This window comes from Stegostoma tigrinum, chromosome 12 (genome assembly GCF_030684315.1).
Source record: "Stegostoma tigrinum isolate sSteTig4 chromosome 12, sSteTig4.hap1, whole genome shotgun sequence".
In the NCBI taxonomy this organism is placed as follows: domain Eukaryota; kingdom Metazoa; phylum Chordata; class Chondrichthyes; order Orectolobiformes; family Stegostomatidae; genus Stegostoma; species Stegostoma tigrinum.
In genome coordinates, this window is record NC_081365.1 from 8,812,368 (window position 1) to 8,836,650 (window position 24,283).

A 24,283-nucleotide genomic window follows, 5' to 3' on the forward strand; every position below is an offset into this window, starting at 1 on the left:
GACATGAGGGCAATGTTTTTTGCATAGAGAGTGGTCAGTGTGAGGAATAGACTGCCAGAGGAAATGGTGGATTCAGGTACAATTTAAAAGACGTTCTTATCAAATGTGCCCAAATGTGCCATTCAGATTCAGAATCCAAAAAGCAACAGGAAAATTTCTGAAGATGACTAAGGTTTCCACATTGTTAACGTCACACACCATTCTGGTGATATAAGACAGTTGGGAGCTTTTATAACTAATAAATAATATGTCTCAAAAGGCAAGATAATGCAAAAACCTAAAACTAACACGAGAGCTGTTGCCAACATGGTAATATGACACATCCTGACAGACAAGAACCCCAGCAAGTGTCACGCCGTAGCACAGCCTATGATAGTCCTCCTCACAGCATCTCTTGAATCAATAATTCAATGACTTGATAGAATCACAGTGAGGGCCAATATGCAATCTCATCCTGGCTTCCAGAAATCTTCTACTTGGTAGATGCCACAGTCAAGCAATGCCAGGACTACCAGTGCATCTACATGTCAGTATAATACAATTCAGAGCTTCAAAGCACAGGCACAATGACAGAACAGATGCACATGGTACAAAAATAATCAGTCAATAATCAAGCATCTGACTTTGAATTGAGATAATAGGCCATCTTTCCAGTTTATTAAAGTTGACATGCTGAGCTGGTTACTCAGCCCTTACAAAAATCAAAGTATTCCTCTTGAGTTGCACACTGATGTTATTGATTATAAAGTTGAAGACATGCTCAATGTTGATCTGTTGCACTTTGGCCAGAGCCAGTGTGAACCATTACAAACAGCAACTGCTGATGACAAGCAACCATAAGAGCTGGTGGCCTCATGGTATTTTTTATTCATTTATGGGTTGAGACCATCACTGGCTAGGCCAGCATTTATTGCTCATCCCTAATTGCTCAGAGGGCAGTTTAAGGGTCAACCACATTGCTGAGGACCACACCAAGTATGGATGGCAGTTTCCATCCCTAGAGGACATTAGTGAACCAGATGAACTTTTTCCTGACAATCAACAATGGTTTCATTGTCAATTTTAGACTTTTACTTGCAGAAATTTTTATTGAACTCAAATTCCATTAGCTCCGCAGTGGGATTGGAACCCGGGTCCCCAAAACATTACTCGTGTCTCTGCATAAATAGGTTACCATTAATACCACTAGGCCATTGCCTCACCTTTTAAAGTATATTTATCCACTTTGATCACAGAGACAAACTTGATAGATCACAACAAATAATTTTCAAGGGCAAACAAGTCCTAATCTCAAAAGCGTTTCACCAAAACACCATGTCCATATTGCAACATAGACACATGGATATTGAATAATATCATGGCTAGCAGATGAATCTGTGCACTGGCCAGGGATGAATCTGGCTACTCAATGGATGCATATGAAGCATGCCAAGCGTACCGAGCTCAGCAGTGGAGAGACTATTTTATATCCACATCATGTTCCATCCTCTCCTTGGATGAAAGGTGACAACAGAGTTATTTACTGTGCATTGAAGAAGAGTACATCCTTTTAAATTATTACTCCTCCAGGTTTTCCATTGTTCAATGACTAAGCAGCACAATGTGTGTGAACGTTACCAACATGATGAAGACTATTTCCAGTTTATTCAGTGTCCCAGATCAGATAGAGTGTGATAGTAGATTGCAATTCATTGGAAAACCATTCCAAGATTTGTGTATCTAAGAGGAGAATGATTGATATCATATCATCTCTCCACAACCCACACTGAAATGGCCTAACAGGATACATTACAAAACTTACCAATGATCATTAAGTTTCAAGCGACTGGGGGAGGTGATGGCCTAGTGGTATTATAAGACACCTGTGTTCAAAGACCGCTGTGGCAGATGGTGGGATTTGAATTCAAAAAAACAAACTGGAATTAAGTACCTAATGATGATTTCCCAGGTAGGGGAGTCCTAAACTGGAGCACATAGATTTAAGGTGAGAGGGGGAAGATTTAAAAAGGATCTGAGGGGTAGCCTTTTCATGCAGAGTGTTCCTGAACCAATCCAGTCCCACCTTCTTGTGTTTGGGGCATATCTCTCCAAAATTGTCCTTATTTTGTCCAAACGTCTTTAAATCTTGTAAATTTACCTGCATCTACCATTTCCTCTGGCAGTTCATTCAATTCGAGATTAAATGCTTATTTACCTCAGTACTGTTTTGAGATCTTGCTGTGCAAATATAAGTTAGCATATATTACCATAAAACATGGGAACAGAAGTAGGCCATTCAGCCCATTGAGTCTGCTCCATCATTCAAGGAAACCACAGTCAATCTGATAATCCTGAACTAAACCTAACTTTCCCGCCTTGTCCCCATGACCCTTGATTCCCTTCCTGGTTAATAATCAGTTTATCTTAGCCTTGAACATTATATCCTACATAATGACAGTGAGTACATTCCAGATGTATTTAATTGACTGTAAAGTGTTTGCAGCAAAACATGTATTCATGCAGCACCTTCAGCAAGGCGTTCGATAAGGTTCCCCACAGTAGGCTATTGTACAAAATGTGGAGGAATGGGATTGTGGGAGATATAGCAGTTTGGATTGGAAATTGGCCTGCTGAAAGAGGACAGAGGGTGGTAGTTGATGGGAAATATTCATCCTGGAGACCAGTTACTATTGGTGTACCGCAAGGGTCGGTGTTGGGTCCACTGCTGTTTGTCATTTTTATAAATGACCTGGAAGAGGGCGTAGAAGGACGGGTTAGTAAATTTGCAGACGACACTAAGGTCGGTGGGGTTGTGGATAGTGACGAAGGATGCTGTAGGGTGCAGAGAGACATAGATAAGCTGCAGAGCTGGGCTGAGAGGTGGCAAATGGAGTTTAATGCAGACAAGTGTGAGGTGATGCACTTTGGTAGGAGTAACCAGAAGGCTAAGTACTGGGCTAATGGTAAGATTCTTAGTAGTGTAGATGAGCAGAGAGATCTCGGTGTCCATGTACACAGATCCTTGAAAGTTGCCACCCAGGTTGACAGGGCTGTTAAGAAGGCATACAGTGTTTTAGCTTTCATTAATAGAGGGATCGAGTTCCGGAACCATGAGGTTATGCTGATGCTGTACAAAACTCTGGTGTGGCTGCACTTGGAGTATTGTGTACAGTTCTGGTCACCGCATTATAAGAAGGATGTGGAAGTTTTGGAAAGGGTGCAGAGGAGATTTACTAGGATGTTGCCTGGTATGGAGAGAAGGTCTTCCGAGGAAAGGCTGAGAGACTTGAGGCTGTTTTTATTAGAGAGAAGAAGGTTGAGAGGTGAATTAATTGAAACATATAAAATAATCAGAGGGTTAGATAGGGTGGATAGGGAGAGCCTTTTTCCTAGGATGGTGATGGCGAGCATGAGGGGGCATAGCTTTAAATTGAGGGGTGAAAGATATAGGACAAATGTCAGAGGTGGTTTCTTTACTCAGAGTAGTAAGGGAATGGAACGCTTTGCCTGCAACGGTAGTAGATTTGCCAACTTTAGGTACATTTAAGTCGTCACTGGATAAGCATATGGACGTACATGGAATAGTGTAGGTTAGATGGGCTTGAGATCGGTATGACAGGTCGGCACAACATCGAGGGCCGAAGGGCCTGTACTGTGCTGTAATGTTCTATGTTCTATGTTCTAATATATCTCAGAGCATTTCAAAGGATCATTGGCAGAAGAATTTGTCACTAGAATAGTCAAAGGGTTAGATTTTAATGCATGTTTTCAAGGGGAAAGACAGGTAATAAGGAGGAGAGCTTTGGGAAGGGAATTACAAGCATTAAGGTTGTGATGACTGAAGGAATGTCTCCCTGTGGTGGAGGAGTTAAAATCAGAGATGCAGAAGAGACCAGAATTAAAGGAGCACAAGGAGAGTTGTACAAAGGATTGTGAAAGTTTAGAACTTTCTTCCCCTTATAAGATATTGAGGCTGGGGATTAATTGAAAATATGAAAACTGCAGTTGGCATGTTTTGTTAGGCAATGTTAGGTAGGGAGTCCAAAGTTAGAGGGCATAAGTTTCGGGTGAGAGGTGAAAGATTTAAAATGGACCTCAGGGACAACTTTTTCATGCAGAGGGTAGTGTGGATATAGAATGAGCTGCCAGTGGAGGTGGTGAAGATGGGTGGAATTACAACATTTAAAAGGCATCTGGATGGGTATATGAATGGGAAGGGCTTAGAGGGATATGGGCCAAAACTAGCAAATGGGACTGGGTTAATTTAGAATACTTTGATGGCATGGACACGTTGAACTGAAGAGTCTGTTTCCATGCTGGAACCAGGTGGATCTTGTTGACCGAGCGAATCTTGATTAGGGTTGTTAACCTGGAATACAGTCAAAAGCAGAAGTAAAGTTATCCAATATTAAAATTAAGAATATCTAATCAATGGTGAACAACATTTCTGCCTCTCAAGAAAGAATTTACCCTGTAGAGATATTTCCACAAATCACAAAACAATTGTAACATACTAAGTTTTTCACTTGCCTTTCTTTGAGAATTAGTTGTCTGATCTTCTTTTAAAATGTTAAATTTGTTTTAGTATTCACTATTTTAGTGGTTAAAGTCCAACTCTCTAATCTTAGATACAAATAAATTGTGAGCTCTCCACAGAATGTGCTTGTTAGTAAATCACTGTGGCTTTGCACGGCTACCTTCAAAAGCATGATGTTTCTCTTATGCTTGTAAAAAAAAACTGCCCTGAAAGCCCTGGCTGACCAATATAAACAGGGGATTTAGAATCTCCTCAGTTCAGAGGACTGGCTCTGAGCTGGCTGGCCACAGCCAGTCTGCTGTGCACAAGGAAATAATGGCTAACTTAGTGATAGGATACCAGCCTCTGGGAAGTTATTTCAAAGGGAAAGGTATAAAAGGGACCAACAGGGCAACTTTTTTTTGTGCAGAGGATGGTGCATGTATAGAATGAGCTGCCAGAGGAGGCTGGTATGATTACAACATTTAAAAAGAATTTGGATGGGTATATGAATAGGGAGAGTTTAGAGGGATATGGACCAATTGCTTGCAAATGGGACTAGAAGAATTTGGGATATCTGGCATGGACGAGTTGGACCGAAGGGTCTGTTTCCGTACTGTACATCTTTATGACTCTATGTGCAATAAATGCCAGCCCGACCAGTGACACTCATGTCCCATGCAGTACTTAAAAGAAAAGAAAACAAGCTTGCAGAAGGTGGGGAGAAAAGGGAGTCGTAAATAAAGAAGACTGAGATAATTGAATCTTTTATCTTTAGCATCAGCTGATGTAGTCATGACTCCTGCTCAAAATCCATATGTCAATGTTTTTCTTCAAGTAAGTCATTAAAGGCTATTTTTATTGCTGGATAAATTGAAAGTTCAAGGGCAATGGGTAAAGGTCACAGTCAATCATTCAGACTTCGCTCCACAACTATCCGCTCCCCTCCCCTCCTATCATCTGAAACACAGTGCTATTTGTTCGAGTTCAAATGCTGCTTTGTATCATGCAGTCTGTCCACTGTTTCAACATGACTTAAGTTGCTGTGCTTGTCACAGCAAAGAATGAGCAGCAAACATGCAGACTAGTGGGTGGTGTGACTTCCACATCAGCTATAACTCTCCCTTTGCATCGTCTCCCCTGGCCTCATTCAGTCAGAATGAAACAGCAAGACAGGGCAAGAGAGCTTACCAGACAGCTAAAAAACAAGGAGACAGGGAGAGACAGAGAAAAACATAGAGCAAGAGGGAGAAAGCATGATAGAGAGATGCAGCTGATAGGGATAGATAGATAACACTTGTCAACTTTATAGAGTCATAAAGATGTACAGCAGGGAAACAGACCATTTGGCCCAACTTGTCCATGCCAGCCAGATATTCTAAATTAACCCAGTCTCATTTGCTAAAGTTTGGCCCAAATCCCTTCAAGCACTTCCCATTCATATACCCATCCAGATGCCTTTTAAATGTTGTAATTCCACCCATCTTCACCACCTCCACTGGCAACTCACTTCATACCTGCATTACCCTCTGCATGAAAAAGTTGCCCCTGAGGTCCATTTTAAATCTTTCGCCTCTCACCCGAAACCTATGCCCTCTAACTTTGGACTCCCTACCTAACATTGCCTAACAAAACATGCCAACTGCAGTTTTCATATTTTCAATTAATCCCCAGCCTCAATATCTTATAAGGGGAAGAAAGTTCTAAACTTTCACAATCCTTTGTACAACTCTCCTTGTGCTCCTTTAATTCTGGTCTCTTCTGCATCTCTGATTTTAACTCCTCCACCACAGGGAGACATTCCTTCAGTCATCACAACCTTAATGCTTGTAATTCCCTTCCCAAAGCTCTCCTCCTTATTACCTGTCTTTCCCCTTGAAAGCATTCATTAAAATCTAACCCTTTGACTATTCTACCATCAAATTCTTCTGCCAATGATCCTTTGAAACGCTCTGAGATATATTGCTTTGTTAAAGGCGCTGCATGAATATATGTTGTTGCTATAGACATTTTCCAGTCAATTAAATACATCTGGAATGTACTCACTGTGGGATATAATGTTCAAGGCTGAGATAGACAAATTATTTACCAGGAAGGGAATCAAGGGTCATGGGGACAAGGCAGGAAAGTTACGGTTAGTTCAGGATTATCAGACTGACTGTGGTTTCATTGAACGGTGGAGCAGACTCAATGGGCTGAATGGCCTACTTCTGCTCCCATGTTTTATGGTGATGTATGGGACCTTATATTCGCACAGCAAGATCTCACAAACAGTACGGAGGTAAATTAGCATTTAATCTCTAATTGAATGAACTGCCAGAGAAAGTGGTACATGTAGAACATAGAACAGCACAGCATAGTACAGGCCATTCAGCCCACAATGCTATGCCAAATATTATCAAAGAACAAAGAACAAAGAAAATTACATTACAGGAATAGGCCCTTCGGCCCTCCAAGCCTGTGCTGAACAAGATCCTCTGTCTGACCTGTCATCTATTTTCTAACGGTCTGTGTCCATTTGCTCCCTGCCCATCCATGTATCTGTCCAAATATATCTTAAAAGACGCTAACGTGTCTGCGTCTACCACCTCCGCTGGCAACGCGTTCCAGGCATCCACCACCCTCTGTGTAAAGAACTTTCCACGCATATCTCCCTTAAACTTTCCTCCTCTCACTTTGAACTCATGACCCCTAATAATTGAGTCCCCCACTCTGGGAAAAAGCTTCTTGCTATCCACCCTGTCTATACCCCTCATGATTTTGTAGACTTCAATTAGGTTCCCCCTCAATCTCCGTCTTTCTAATAAAAATAATCCTAATCTACTCAACCTCTCTTCATAGCTAGCACCCTCCAAACCAGGCAACATCCTGGTGAACCTCCTCTGCACCCTCTCCAAAGCATCCACATCCTTTTTGTAATGTGGCGACCAGAACTGTACACAGTACTTCAAATGTGGCCGAACCAAAGTCCTATACAACTGCAACATGACCTGCCAACTCCTGTACTCAATACCCCGCCCAATGAAGGAAAGCATGCCATATGCCTTCTTGACCACCCTATTGACCTGCGTTGTCACCTCAGGGAACAATAGACCTGAACACCCAGATCTCTCTGTTCATCAATTATCCCTATCCTGCTAAGATCAAAATACCCTGCATACCCTACATTATACCAGCATCCATGGGCCTATCCGAGAATTGCTTAAATGTCTCTAAAGCATCTGACTCCATTATAACTGCTGGCAGTGCATTCCACACACCCAACACTCTCTGTGTGAAGAACCTACCTCTGACATCTCCTCTATACCTTCCTCCAAACACCTTCAAATTGTGCCCCCTCATAATAGTCATTTCCGCCCTGGGAAAAAGTCTCTGGCTATCCAATCCACCTATGCCTCTCACCATCTTGTACACCTCTATCAAGTCACCTTTCATCCTTCTCCGCTCTAACGAGAAAAGCCCTAGCTCCCTCAACCTTTCCTCATAAGACCTGCCCTCCAGTCCAGGCAGCATCAAAGTAAATCTCCTCTGCACCCTCTCTAAAGCCTCCACATGTTTCCTAAATTGGGGTGACCAGAACTGAGCACAATATTCCAAGTGGGACCTAACCAGAGTTTTATAGAGCTGCAGCATAACTTCGTGGCTCTTAAACTCAATTCCCCTGCCAAAGAAAGCCAACATATCATATGCCTTCTTTACAATCCTATCAGTTTGAGCAGCAACTTCGAGGGATCTGTGGATGTGGACCCCAAGAGCCCTCTGTTCCTCCATACCGCCAAGAATCCTGCCATTAACCCTGTATTCTGCATTCAAATTCGGCCTTCCAGAATGAATCACTTTACAATCAGCGATAATGGGAACTGCAGATGTTGGAGAATCCGAGATAACAAAATGCAGAGCTGAATGAATGCAGCAGGCCAAGCAGCATCTTAGGAGCACCAAAGCTGACGTTTCGGGCCTAGACCCTTCATCAGAAAAGGGGGATGGGGAGAGGGCTCTGAAACTAATAGGGAGAGATGGGGAGGCAGATTGAAGGTGGATAGAGGAGACGATAGGTGGAGAGGAGACAGACAAGTTAAAGGGACGGGGATGGATCCTGCAGAGGTGAGTATAGGTGGAGAGGTAGGGAGGAGATAGGTCAGTCCGGGGAGGACAGACAGGTCAAGGGGGCCAGATGAGGTTAGGAGGTAGGAAATGGAGTTGCGCCTTGAGGTGGGAGGAAGGGATAGGTGAGAAGAAGAACAGGTTAGGGAGGCGGGGACAAGCTGGGCTGGTTTTGGGATGCAGTGGGGGGAGGGGAGATTTTGAAGCTTGTGAAATCCACATTGATACCATTGGGCTGCAGGGCTCCTCAGCGGAATATGAGTTGCAGTTCCTGCAACCTTCGGGTGGCATCGTTGTGGCACTGCAGGAGGCCCAGGATGGACATGTCATCTAAGGAATGCGAGAGGAGCTCGAACAGTTCATCCACTTCACCAACACCTTCCATCCCAACCTCAAGTTCACCTGAACCATCTCCAACACATCCCTCCCCTTCCTGGACCTCTCTGTCTCCATCTCAGGCAACCACCTAGAAACCTGCCCCCGCCTCCCTAACCTGTTCTTCCTCTCACCAGCCCCTCCTCCTACCTCAAGCGGCACCTCCATTTCCTACTTCCTAACTTCATTCTGCCCCCGTGACCTGTCTGTCCTCCCCAGACTGACCTATCCCCTCTCGAGCTCCCTACCTATACTCACCTCTGCAGGCTCCATCCCCGCCCCTTTAACTTGTCTGTCTCCTCTCCACCTATCTTCTCCTCTATCCATCTTTGATCTGCCTCCCCCTCTCTCCCTATTTATTTCAGAACACTCTCCCCATCCCCCTTTTCAGATGAAGGATCTAGGCCTGAAACATCAGCCTTTGTGCTCCTAAGATGCTGCTTGGCCTGCTGTGTTCATCCAGCTCCACACTTTGTTATCTCACTTCACAATCACTTGCACAGGAGACTTTCCTGACACAGCATGTGGATAGGCCAACAAGAGGTGAGGCCACTTTGGATTTAGTTCTGGGTAATGAACCAGGCCAGGTGTTACATTTGGAGGTAGGTGACCATAGTTCGGTTACGCTTACTTTAGCGATGGGAAGGGATAGGTATATACAGCAGGGCAAGAGTTATACCTGGGGGAAAGGCAATTATGAGGTGATTAGGCAAGGTGTAGGGTGCATAGGATGGGGAAGGAAACTGCAGGGGTTGGGCACAATTGAAATGCGGAGCTTGTTCAAGGAACAGCTACTGTGTGTGTCCTTGATAAGGATGTACCTGTCAGGCAGGGAGGAAGTGGTCAAATGAGGGAACTGTGGTTTACTAAAGACTTTGAAACTCTTGTCAAGAGGAAGAAGGAGGCTTATATATAAAGATGAGGCGTGAAAGCTCAATTAGGGCGATTGAGAGTTACACGTTAGCCAGGAAGGACCTAAAGAGAGAGCTAAGATGAGCTAGGAGGAGACATGAGAATTTTTTGGCAGGTAGGATCAAGGAAAACCCTAAAGCTTTCTATCGGTATGTCAGGAACAAAAGAATAACTAGAGTAAGATTATGGCCAGTCAAGGACATTAGTGGGAAGTTGTGCATGGAGTCTGAAGAGTTAGGAGAGACACTAAATGCACATTTATTGCCAGTATTCACACAGGAAAAAGACAATGTTGTCGGGGAAATACTAAGATACAGGCTATTAGACTAGACAGGATTGAGGTTCACAAGGAGGAGGTGTTACCAATTCTGGAAGGTGTGAAAATCGACAAGTCCCCTGGGCTGGATGGGATGTATCTTAGGATCCTCTGGGAAGCTAGGGAGGAGATTACAGAGCCTTTGGCTTTGATCTTTATGTCATCATTATGTTCAGGAATAGTGCCAGAAGACTGGAGGATAGCAAATGTTGTCCCCTTGTTCAAGAAGGGGAGGAGAGACAATCCTGGTAATTTACAGACCAGTAAGTCTTACTTCGGTTGTGGGTAAAGTATTGGAAAGGATTATAAGAGAGAGGATTTATAATCATCTAGAAAGGAATAATTTGATTTGGGATAGTCAACACGTTTTTGTGAAGGGTAGGTCATGCCTCACAAATCTTAGTGAGTTCTTTGAGAAGGTGACCAAACAGGTGAATGAGGGTAAAGCGGTTGATGCGGTGTATATGGATTTCAGTAAAGCATTTGATAAGGTTCCCCATGGTAGGCTATTGCATAAAATACGGAGTCATGAGATTGAAGGTGATTTAGTGGTTTGGATCAAAAATTGGCTAGTTAGAAGAAGCCAGAAGGTGGTGGTTGATGAGAAATGTTTATCCTGGAGTTCAGTTACTAGTGGTGTACCGCAAGGATCTGTTTTTGGGCCACTGCTGTTTGTCATTTTTATAAACGACCTGGATGAGAGCGTAGAAGGATGGGTTAGTAAATTTGCAGATGACACTAAAGGTGGAGTTGTGGATAGTGCAGAAGGATGTTGCAGGTTACAAAGGGACATAGATAAGCTGCAGATCTGGGCTGAGAGGTGGCAAATGGAGTTTAATGTGGAAAAGTGCGAGGTGATTCACTTTGGAAGGAGTAACAGGAACATAGAGTACTGGGCTAACGGTAAGATTCTTGGTAGCATGGATGAGTTGAGAGATCTCGGTGTCCATGTACATAGATCCCTGAAAGTTGCCACTCAGATTGCCAGGGTTGTTCAGAAGGTGTACGGAGTGTTAGGTTTTATTGGTAGAGGGATTGAGTTTCAGAGTCATGAGGTCATGTTGTAGCTGCACAAAACTCTGGTGTGGTCGTACTTGGAGTATTGCGCACTGTTTTGGTCGCCGCATTATCGGAAGAATATGGAAGCATTGGAAACGGTGCAGAGGAGATTTACTGGGATGTTGCCTGGAATGGAGAGAAGGTCTTATGAGGAAAGGCTGAGGGACTTGAGAATATTTTCGTTAGAGAGAAGAAGGTTAAGAGGTGACCTAATAGAGAGATTCGAGATGATCAGAGGATTAGATAGAGTGGACAGCGAGAGCCTTTTTCCTCGGATGGAGATGGCTAGCATGAGGGGACATAGCTTTAAATTTAGGGGTGATAGATATAGGACAGATGTCAGAGGTAGGTTCTTTACACAGAGAGTAGTAAGGGTGTGGAATGCCCCGCCTGCAACAGTAGTAGACTCACCAAGTTTAAGGGCATTTAATTAGTCTTTGGATAAACATATGGATAATAATGGAATAGTGTAGGTTAGATGGGCTTCAGTTTGGTTTCACAGGTCAGCGCAACATCGAGAGCCGAAGGGGCTGTACTGTGCTGTAGTGTTCAATGTTCTATGTTCATACTTTTCAGGGTTGAATTCCATCTGCCACCTCTTTGCCCAGCTCTGCATCCTGTCAATGTCCCATTGAAACCTACAAGCGCCCTCCACACTATCTACAACTCCACCAACCTTCGTGTCATCGGCAAACTTATTAAACCACCCTTCCACTTCCTCATCCAAGTCATTTCTAAATATCACAAAGAGCAGAGGTCCCAGGCTGAATACTTTCCATCTACTACCACCCTCTGTCTTCTATTGGACAGACAGTTTTATATCCAGATAGTCAAATTTCCCTGAATCCCATGCCTCCCTTACCTGTGTAGATGTAGGTAAAGTTACAAGGTTTAAAAAACGTTTGGATAAATACAGGACAATTTTGGAGGGATATGCCGTGAACGCAGGGAGGTGGGAATAGATTGGTTTGGGAGCATGGTCCCACACATGCACCATAATCTGCATGAAAATGTTACCCCTCAGATCCTTTTTATATCTTTCCCCTCTCACTATAAACCTATACGGTCTAGTTTTGGACTCCCCTACCTTGGGAACAAAGACCTTGGCTATTCACCCTTTCCATGCACCTCATGATTTTACAAATCTGTATAAGTTCGTCCTCAGCATTCACATTCTGGGAAAAAAGCCCCAGCCTATTTAGCCTCTCCCTATAACTCAAACCCTCCAGCCTTGGTAACATCTTTTCTGGACCCTGTCAAGGTTAACAACACCTTGCCGACAGAAAGGTGACCAGGTTTAGACTACCACCACTGACAAGGTAACTGCAGTGACAGGAAGAGGACCCAAAGTGGCCATTCATTGTCTGCTGAAGGACTGTGATTAGCTCTAGGATGCCTCAAACTTTCCTTACCATGAATAAAATAGCAGTGATAAGTGCTCCACCATTACCATGGCATCTAAATTCACCAAGTCAGCTGCCCTACCACTCTCAAGTTGCTGGGTGAGTAGAGTTAGGCGGGGGGAATGTCGGGGGGCTATATAAAATTCCAGCCACGGTTACCGCTGCTTGCAACAGATAGCAGGAGGAAGAGCGACTGAGCTGAGGAGCTCCACAGGTCTCAAATGGGCTGGGATTAATGCAGCATGGCAGTATTTGCTGATTGCAGTGAATGTAGCTCTCAGATGGAGGAGCTAGAATGGATTAGAGAATCACAGACCGTAATGGTATTGATAAAAGAGCGAGCAGGAGACAAGAAAGGTTACGACTGAGAGAGTGTGAGAGAGATTACTGTGCGGGACACGACAGCTCTCAGACATTGGCCCCTTCAGCATTATTCTTATCAGGCAGTTGCTATGGCAACAGCAAAGCTGCGAAAATCCTGTGGAGAATGGAAAGGCAGAAATAACCCAGACACTGGTTGCACTATTAATTTAATAACTGGGCGAGATCTAATGACTGAGGATTTTGAGAGGGAACCTGATAGTTCTGACAGTAAATGAGAGGATAGTGGTGACAAGGAAGGGAGGTGAGGTCGGGTGCCAATATTTACACTGATCGACTGGGAATGCTACGTTTAGAAAGATTGCAACAACTGTGTGTATTAATTATTCATGTCCATCTTAAATCGCATTTTCTTTACTCCTTCATGGAACGCATGAATGCATCCATTGGCCGGGCCAGGAATTATTGGCCACCCATAATTACCCTCGAACTGAATGGCTCGCTCAGCCATTGCAAAGGGCAGTTAAGAATCAATCCTAGTGTTGTGGGTCTGGAGCCACATGTAGGCCAGAGAATTTCCTTCCCTAAAGGGCATTTGTGAACTAAACGGGTTTTTATAACAACTGGTGATGGTGGCCTTCAATGACACTAATTTTTAATTCCAGGCTGATAAATTGAATACAAATTGCTGTTTTGGATTTGAACACTTGACCCAGAATTTTAGTCAGGGTCCTTTCAATTGCTGTTCCAGTGACAGTACTACCCTGCCCTCTCACATCCTGGCTGCACTCGTTAATAATCTTTTCCATCAAAAGATGAAAAGCACAGGCAATGCTGAAATAGGGTGAGGCAGCATCTGTGAAGACAGAAGTAAAGTTTCAATAAGTTAGATTTATTTCCCCTTGTCGAGATCAGAGGAAATCCTGAGGGCACACTTACCACAAGGCCTTCAACCTGAATTCCAACTCCTCCTTCCACAAGAATTCATAGCCCATCCAAATTGCTCACTCAATTTATCTCGGTCCCCTCCTCCCACATGCCAACCAGCCTCCAGCCTTCTCCTACCTAAAGTAGCCTTGTCACACAGTGGTGTTCCTGCCTCACAGCTGAAAGCTCTGGGTTCAGCTCCCACCTCAGGAGTTGGTGACCACTGAAGGTGCACCAGAATTCGGCAAACAGGCCAATGATTAACTTGCAAGTGCCCTAGACAGGCTGTGGGTAGGTGGTTGGAGCAGGAGAGTTTCATGATCAGCCAGAACCACGACAGCCTCCTGCTGCATTGAAAGTCCTGCCCATGCAGGTAGACGTCATGAGGAGCATCGTCCTCATTCCAAGAGGACTCACCCACTTGAAACTGCTCACTTGCAAACATTGTGCAGCAACCTCTCACCTCCTCCAGCCTTCCTGGGCCAGTCCTACCTTCTGGTGAAGCTGTTGGTGGCCCAGACTGGGGAGACAGCTTATAGTGTCAGCTGGACTTCTGGTGGGGTGGGGGTAGGAGTGGGTGTGACCACTGACATCAGACTCAGACAGTGAAATTAAATCTCGACAGTGTGTGAAGGATCCTGAATTAGAGGTTCCTCTTCACTTCCTGATTTATAGGTTCCTTCTCACTTCCTGAATTAGAGATTCCTTTTCACATCTTGAATTATAGGTTCCCCCTCACTGCCTGAATTTTAGGGTCCTGCTCACTTCATGACAGACTTACTCCTATGGGTCAGACAAGTACAACTCCTGCACCTGGTTTCTAGCCCAGTGCAAAGAGACTTGGGAGCTCTAGTCCAGGATTCTCTCAAGGTAAACTTGCAGGTTGAGTCAGTAGTCCGGAAGGCAAATGCAATGTTGGCATTTATTTTGAGGGGACTTGAATATAAAAGCAGGGATGTACTACTGAGGCTTTATAAGTCGCTGGTCAGGCCACATTTGGAGTATTGTGTGCAGCTTTGGGCCCCATATCTCAGGAAGAATGTCCGGGCCTTGGAGCAGGTTCAGGGGGGTTCACGAGAATGGTCCCAGGAATGGAAAGCTTAACATATGAAGATCGTTTGAGGGCCTTAGGGCTATACTCATTGGAGTTTAGGAGGATGAGGGGTGATCTAATTGAAACTTTCAGAATACTGAATGGCTTAGAACATAAAACATAGAACATAGAAAAATACAGCATAGAACAGGCCCTTCGGCCCTCAATGTTGCCTGACCTGTGAGCTAATCTCAGCCCACCCCCCTACACTATCCCATCATCATCCATATGCTTATCCAAGGACTGTTTAAATGCCCCTAATGTGGCTACATTGGCAGGCAGGGCGTTCCACGCCCTTACCACTCTCTGAGTAAAGAACCTGCCTCTGACATCTGTCTTAAATCTATCACGCCTCAATTTGCAGCTACGCCCCCTTGTACAAGCTGAAGTCATCATCCTCGGGCAAAGACTCTCACTGTCCATACTATCTAATCCTCTGATCATCTTGTATGTCTGTATTAAATCCCCTCTTAGCCTTCTTCTCTCTAATGAGAACAGACCCAAGTCCCTCAGCCTTTCTTCATAGGACCTGCGCTCCAGACCAGGCCACATCCTGGTAAATCTCCTCCTCACCTTTTCCAATGCTTCCACATCCTTCCTGTAATGGGGCGACCAGAACTGCATGCAATATTCCAAATGAGGCCCGCTTGGGAGAAGTTTAAGGGAGATATGCGTGGAAAGTTCTTTACGCAGAGGGTGGTGGGTGCCTGGAACGCATTGCCAGCCGAGGTAATTTAAAATGTATCTGGACAGATACATGAATGGGCAGGGAGCAGAGGGATATAGATCTTTGGAAAATAGGCAACAGGTTCAGATAGAGGATCTGGATCGGTGCAGGGTTGGAGGGCCGAAGGGCCTATTCCTGTGCTGTAAATTTCTTTGTTCTATTGGTAGGAGAGACTCAAAGGCACAGCCTTAGAGTAAAGGGAAAAGCTTTTAGAACGGAGATAAGGAGAAACTTCTTCAGCCAGAGAGTGATGAATCTATGGAATTCACTGCCACAGAAGGCCACTGGAGGCCAGGACATTGAATACATTTAAGGCTGAGGTAGATAGGTTCTTGATTATCAAGGGGATCAAGGGTTATGGGGAGAAAGCAGGAGATTTGGGTTGAGGAACTTGTCATTCATGATTGAATGGCGGGGCAGGCTTGGTGGGCCGAATGGCCTAATATCTGCTCCTATGCCTTATGGTCTTATGGCTTAGATTTGAATCTAATGTCCTAAGCACAATGTACCTCCAGGGCAGCTCTGAGGGAGTGCCACACACCTGCTTTTGCTGTCTTCTGCTTAAGATTGGAAACATCTCAACAATCTAATGTCTCTTTTCAGGATCTTGCTGTGCACTAGTAGGCTGCTGTCTTTCCTGCATTTCAATAACCTTTCACTTCAAAAGTTACTGAAATGGCCGTGAAGCAATTTTTGGATGTTCTGAGGTTGGGAAAGATGCTATAGAAAGGCAAGTCTTTATTTTGTAAATATTGGCATGGACAAGCAGCCTTAGTCCGGCCACAAAACTTGCTCCTCCTAAATACTGTACGTTCATCATTAGTTTCTGTGTGGACTGCTTGTAAATTTCAAAAGTGTAAACAAGACATTAAAAAAGCGCTTCAAATGACCAGGCTGCTCTCTAACTTACCTCTGTACTTAATTATGTTGTTGAAGGTTTCAGTGGGTTTTCATTAGTAGCTAAATAAACACAACCTAGGGCCACACCCCTACCCTGTCCCTGATTGAGCCCAGAATTGCCAACTTAATGAACAATCTATCACATTATCCACTCTATAGCAAGCTGCATGTTTTATTGTTACCCAAATTCCAAAAAATGCGGTTTGAAATAATATCGCATCTTAACTGTTTGTGATCATATTAAAGGTACTTTTAACCAGGGGTTTGATAGGGTACTGCTTGGTCAGTTTGATGTGTTAATCCATGGGGTTGCATTCTATCTCCTGAGCCAATAGAGTTGTGGGATCAAGGTCCACTCTAAAGATTTGAGCACTCTAACACAATCCTGTGTTTACAATCTGGTACTGGGGGAGTGCAGAACTGTTGGAGCTGCCACCTTGTTGATGAGATGCAGGGAAGAAAGTTCTTTATGATGGGTGAGTCCAGTAATCTAAAGTTACGGGATAGACTATTTCGGACTGAGTTGACAAGAAATTACTTCACCTGGAAGAGTAGTGAGCCTGTGAAATTCCATGTCCCAGAAAGTTAAGGCCAAAACATTGAATGTTTTCAAGAAAGAGTTAGATACAGTTGGAAGGGCCATTAGGATCAAAGGTTATGGGGAGAAAGCAGGAACAGGGGGCTGAGTTGGTTGAGCAGCCATAATTATATTGAATGGTGGTGCAGGCTCTAAGGGCTTACTCTCCTCCTATATTCAATGCACTCTTGTTTCCATGTTACATCATGGCCCCAACTCAAAAAGAAGAGGAGAAGGCCTCTTTCTGATGTCCAGGTCAATAAATATTGCTGAATCAATCTTCAAAGCTGTTTTTACTGGTCCTTAGCTGATTAGCTCACCACTACCTTCCCAAGGGCAACTGAAGGTGAGAGAAAAATGGCCCTTTTCCTGGAAATAGCTTTCTTCTTAGAATCACAGTGTGATACAGCATTGATGCAGGCCCTTCAGCCCACCATGTTTATCTGGGCCAGCAAATACCAAAATATACTAATCCCATTTACCTGTACTTCATCAACAGACCACAATGCCCTGGGATGTTAAGTGCTGGTACATATGTATCATAAATGTTGTGAGAGTACCTGCCTTCATCACCCTCTCAGGCAGCATTTTCTATACACCTATCACCCTCTGTGTGAAAATCTTTCTCTCAGATCTCCCCTGAATCACTTACTCTTCACCTTAAACTTACACCCACTAGACTTTAACACATCTATCATGGGAAAAAGATTCTCATGATCTGCCCTGACTATGCCTGGCACAATTTTGTAGACCTGAATCCGATTCTCCCTTAGCATCTTCTGCTCCTATTCGATCTCACTTCATGAATGAGACTTTCAATCCCAGGCAATATCCTGGTGAATCTCTGCTGCACTGCCTCCAGTGAAATCACATCTTTTCGATCATGTGATGCACAGAACTGCACACATTGCTCCATCTGTGGCCTAACCAATATTTTTTAAAGTTAACACAAGACTTCTTTCCTCCTACATGCAGTGCCCCAGCTACTGCAGGCAAGCATCTGATATGTCTTCTTCACCACCCGTTCAACCTGTGTTGACACTTTAAGGGGTCTTTGGACTTGTACACCACTATCCCTTTGCTTCTCAATTATTACTGGAGACCTACTGTTCATCGTGCATATCATACCATTATTAAACTTGCCGAATGCATCACCTCACATTACTGAGTTTAAATTCCATCTGCCGTTGCACTTCTTAACCTATACGCTGATCAATATTAGACTGTAGCCTGAGACAATCCTCCTCACTATTAACACCATCAATGTTCATGTCATCTGCAAACTTACTCATTAGACATCCAAGTCATTAATATATAGACGAACAGTAAGGATTCCAACACTGATCCCTATGATTCACTGCTGGTCACGGGCTTCCAATAACAAAAACAATCCACTACCATTGCCCTTTGCCTCATATTTGGAAGCCAATTTTGGACTTTTAGACCAGCCTCCATGTAGGATCTTGTCAAAGCCCTTACTGAAGTCCATTTTAACTGCACTATCCTTATCAAGACATTAATGTCAATATAATTAGATACCTTTTCAAATAATTTAATTAAATTTCTTAGACAGCATCTCCCTCCAATAAATCTGTGCTGACTACCCCGATCAATCCCTGCCTTTCCAAGTGTTGATTATTCCTACAGGCTTATTTGAAAACACAAGGTTTCAGAGCCTTACTCCTTCTTCAACTGAAGGAGCAGCGAGGCTCCGAAAGGTTGTGTTTTCTAACAAACCTATAACCTGGTGTTGAGTGATTTCTGACTGCGTCCACCCCGGTCCAACACTGGCACCTCCACATCTTGATTAATCCTGTCCTGCAGAATTTTTTTCCAATAATTTCCAAGCTACTGATGTTAAACCAACTGCTCTGTAATGACCTGGCTTATCACTGTTTCCCCTTTTGAACAAAGAAACCACATTAGCTATCCTCCAGTCATCTGGCTCTTTGCCTGTGGCCAGCCAAGTATTAACTATCTCCAACAGAGCCCCAGCTGCCTCCTCCCTTGTCTCCCATAGTGGCCTGGGATACATCTCATCTCACCCTAGGGTGTTTTTGTACCCTTATGCTCAATAAAACATCTAAAACTGCCTCTTGATTAATTTTGACATGTCCTAGAACCTCACCATCCCAACTGAAGTCTCCAGCTACAGTATCTTTCTCTAAAATGAATACAGATGAGACTTATTCATTTAAGACCTCACCCACCCAATCTGGTTGCACACACAGGACCCATTCTTTCTCTGATTTTTGTCTTACTCTTAATATACCTATAAAAAGCCGTGGGGCTTTTTATTAATCCTGTCTGCTAAAGATATTGTGTAGCGCCTCTTTGCCCTCCTAATTTCTTAAGCAATGCCTTCACCCTTTACACACTGAAGGGCTTACCCTCTTTTTAATGTGCCGTACCTGACATATGCTTCCTTCTTTTTCTTTATCAAACTTTCAATAGTCCTTGGCATCCAGAGGATGGACTTATTGTCCTTGGCCTTTGCTCTTAAAGGAACAGGCTGACCATGAATTCTCACTATACTACTCTTAAAAGATTCCTACCTTTCACATGTAGACATACCTGCAAGTAGCAGCTCCCGGTTCATCAGAGATAATGGGAACTGCAGATGCTGGAGAATCCAGGATAACAAAGTGTGCAGCTGGATGAACACAGCAGGCCAAGCAGCATCTCAGGAGCTCAAAAACTGACGTTTCGGGTCGAGACCCTTCATCAGAGAGGGGGATGGGGAGAGGGTTCTGAAATAAATAGGGAGAGAGGGGGAGGTGGACCAAAGATGGAGAGAAAAGAAGATAGGTGGAGAGGAGAGTATGGGTGGGGAGGTAGGGAGGGGATAGGTCAGTCCAGGGAGGACGGACCGGTCAAGGAGGCCGGATGAGGTTAGTAGGTAGGAAATGGAGGTGCGGCTTGAGGTGGGAGGAGGGGATAGCTGAGAGGAAGAACAGGTTAGGGAGGTGGAGACAAGCTGGGCTGGCTTTGGGATGCAGTGGGGGGAGGGGATGAGCGGGGCTGGTTTTGTGATGCAGTGGGGGGAGGGGAAGAACTGGGCTGGTTTTGGGATGCAGTGGGGCAAGGGGAGATTTTGAAGCTTGTGAAGTCCACATTGATACCATTGGGCTGCAGAGTTCCCAAGCGGAATATGAGTTGCTGTTCCTGCAACCTTCGCGTGGTATCATTGTGGCACTGCAGGAGGCCCATGATGGGCATGTCGTCTAAGGAATGGGAGGGGCAGTTAAAATGGTTCGCTTCCGGTTCATGTTTGCCAGATCCTATCTAATGATATTGAAATTGGCCATCCCTACCCCTTAATTTGAACACAACTTCTGCACTATCTTCATCCCTTTCTGTAATGACTTTGAAATTTATAGTTATGGTTGCTAACCCCAAAATGTTTACCCACAGAAACTTCAACCACTTAACCAACATTATTCCCATGAATTAGGTCTAGCACTGCCCATCTCTAGTAAATCTAAAAATCGAAAGAATTGTGGATGCTGTAAATCCTAACAAAAACAAAGTTGCTGGAAAAGCTCAGCAGGTCTGGCAGCACGTGTGAAGGAGGAAATGGAGTTAATGTTTTGCATCTGGTGACCCTCCCTCAGTTCTGAGGAAGGGTCACCGGACCCGAAACGTTAACTGGAGTCAGCCTATCCATGTATTGACATAAAAAGCTCCCGGATGTGTTTTCAAAATTCCACCCTGTCCAATTCTTCAATTGGCAAAGGCCACAGTGCAGTCCAGTCCTAAAGTTAGTGAGAGTGATAGAGAACAAGTGAATCAAATAAGGGCATGGCAACTAAGTGATTGCAATCACGAATTTCTAATGCTTGATGGAACTCAGGAAGATTGAGGACAGCAAAGAGTTCCTTGATTTTGCGATGAAATGTAAGATTCATGTTGATCAGGTGATGATTCCATCAAATTATTTTTATTCAATCAAAGGATGATGGCATTGCTGGCTCGATCAGCGTTTATTGCCCAGCCGTAATTTCCCAGAGGGCAGTTAAGAATCAACCACATTGCTGTGGGTCTGGAGTCGCATGTGGGCCAGACCAGGTGAGAACAACAGGTTTCACTTCCCTAAAGGACATGAGTGGGGACTGCTTGGTTGGTTGGTGAGTTGAGTCTGATTAGTTGAGACAGGGTCATGAAGCCGTCATTGTTCATAGATTAGAATTCCTACAGTGTGGAAACAGGTGTTTTGGCCTGACAAGTCCACGCTGACCCTCATAGCACCCACCCAGAACCATCCCACTATAACCCACCTAATCTACACATCCCTGAACACTATGGACAATTTATCATGCTCGGAATTAAGGCAGTTCCAGGACTTTCACCCAATGACAGTGAAGGAACAGCCATATTAGATTAGATTAGATTCCCTACAGTGTGGAAACAGGCCCTTCAGCGCAACAAGTCCACACCGCCCCTTGAAGCATCCCACCCAGACCCATCCCCCTATAACCCACACACCCATGAACACTACGGGCAATTTAGCATGGCCAATCCACCTAACCTGCACATCTTTGGACTGGAGGAGGAAACTGGAGGACCTGGAGGAAACCCACGCAGACACGGGAAGAATGTACAATCTCTACACAGACAGGCGCTTGAGGGTGGAATTGAACCCAGGTCCCTGGCGCTGTGAGGCAGCAGTGCTAACCGCTGTGCCACCGTGCTGCCCCTCGTTGAGGTGTATGTTTAGGTTGAAAAAAGCATGATGCCGGGACAAACTCAGCATATTTCATTTTCTCAGCGTGTCCTGAAATTGATTAAAGCACATGAGGAATTTTTGAAGTGTGTGACCACTGACGTCAGAGACAGAATGTGAAATTAAATCTCCACGGTGTGTGAAGGATCCTGAATTAGAGATTCCTCCTCACTTCCTGAATTAGAGGTTCCTTTTCACTTCCTGATTTATAGGTTCCTTCTCACTCAAAAACAAAGTTCACCATGACCATCATCATCATCATCACCATCTTTATTCAGCTCTCCCTATAGAACTGAGAATTCATTACAGGGACTTCATCACACACACAGGGTGCTCTCCTTTATTTGAGTAACCATCCATATAGCTTATTATTCTCCAGCCTTGGCAGGACCTATTAAAACAGGGATGTAAAAGTGCCTGTCATTGGACAACTAGAGAGATTTTGGAAATGGTTATGGAGACTGGGAATGTTTACAGAGATACCGGGGATTACTGGTGTTGGGGCTAATGAGGCAATGGAGGAATTGGAACACAAGGATGGGAATTTTAAACTTGGAGCATCGATCAGTAGTCGGTGATTGTCAGAAAACACAGTTGGCGTTGGGTGAATGAGACCAGTCATTGTGTTAGACATAGAGGGTTGTAAATGTGACAGTCCAAGTGTTATTGTTGTAGGTGATGAGGTGCTTGTGAAAATGTTGCTCTGCTTCTGGCTTACGCCATTAGATTTAACAGAGGATGACTTCAGGCCAATGACAGTATTTAGCACCGCCACACAAAGAGAAATCAGTACAGGTCACTGTGAAAACATTTTCTTTCAGGGAAAGCGTCTAGTGATTTGCCACATTCTTGGAGCACTTACAAACCGAGATCTTTGTTCTGTAACATTCCTGGTTTGAGATCATACTCTCCTTCCTCTTGATGTATTAACTTTAGATGCTGCACTGTTCATATTACAAGAAAACTCTAGAGCTCATCTTCCACCTGGACTCTTCATTATGTCACCCTCTTGTGGAGCAGAAATGTATGTACACGCTGTGTTTGGGGTTTATGTTCCTATTTGTATTAGCATATATATTTGTATATGTGCATATGTATTTCTACGAGTGTATGGCTGTGTGTGTGTGTCTGTGTGCTTATGTTTATAAATCTGCACACAGGTACAAGTCTGCATATATGCCTGTATATGTATGTGTGTACACATGACTCAGTCTGCATGTATACTTGTGCATGCTTGTGTATAGCTGTGTACATGTTTGTACTTCTTTCTGAGCGTGCGTGTGATTATAGTTAAAATATCCTCTGTTTGTTAGAGCAACATTGCTCACTTTCATTGTACAAGCAATCCAAAATCCAACATTCACCCCCTTTGCATCCACATCTGAAAGGCACACCATTAATAAGGACAACCCTCATTTTAACCCATGATAGTTGACACTCTTCAATGCAGGTTTGCTGGCTTATGTTTGTTGACCTCATAGGGCATCATGGTAGACCTTAATCCAAGGCAGATTTTCAAAAATCCAATAGACGAGTGTTTGACAGAGACAGTGTAGAGGAGCTTTACTCAGTATCTAACCATGTGCTGTACCTGCTCTGGGAATATTGGTAGGGAAGGTGCTTCATACTGTAACTAACCCCGTGTTTTACCTGTCCTGGGAGTGCTTGAAGGGAACAGTGCAGAGGCAGTTATACTCTGTATCTAACCCAACATTGTGCCCGACCTAGGTGTGTTTTGTTGAGTTAGTGTAGTGCAAACTTTACTCCATATTTATGTTGCACCTGTTCTGCGGTGCTCACTGGGGGTAGGAGTTTGAACTTTACTCTCTATCTCACCCTGTGATGTGCCTATTCTGAATAAATAATTCAGATTTTAAAAAGGCAAATGTATACACTTTGAGTGAGTAATGTTACTATCTGTCTTTCGTATTTATATCTGATTGATGGTCCTGACAATAAAATTACATTCGTGGATATGTTCATTTGCCTATTGAAATGATCCCTGTGGCACTGAACCTATGGGATTATGGCACTGATTTTTGTGTCAAACACGTCTTCACGCTGTCACAGTCTGGATGATTAAGTCCCAGAAGTGTCAGCTGCAATCCTGCTCTGATTTGTCTATACCTCTGTACCGTGATTTTAGATCTTTTTATGAATCACAAAAGCTTATGGGATGAGGATTAAGTAGAATGTGTGTAGGAGGATTAGTCAAGAGCAAAACCATCATCTTCGAAAATGTCAGTGCCAGCCCTGGCCACAGCCTCTGTCTTTGGCATTCCAATGATGATGAGCAATCCCATCTTCCCATGAGAATGACAGTATGCATATTCCCCCATCTGTTCAATGTT

General features: G+C 44.0%; 1 long non-coding RNA gene across 2 annotated transcripts in view; it reads right to left on the reverse strand.

The window, feature by feature from the left end:
- Positions 1–24,283, reverse strand: part of LOC125456926 (uncharacterized) — a 107,152-nt gene that overhangs the window by 14,712 nt on the left and 68,157 nt on the right. Inside the window, exon 1 of one of the 2 annotated variants that reach the window (XR_007248542.2) lies at positions 1,802–2,627. The exons of the other annotated variant lie outside the window; for it this stretch is intronic. This is a non-coding gene — a long non-coding RNA (uncharacterized LOC125456926). Of the gene's footprint in view, positions 1–1,801; positions 2,628–24,283 lie in introns of those variants that run through there. 2 annotated transcript variants of the gene reach the window in all.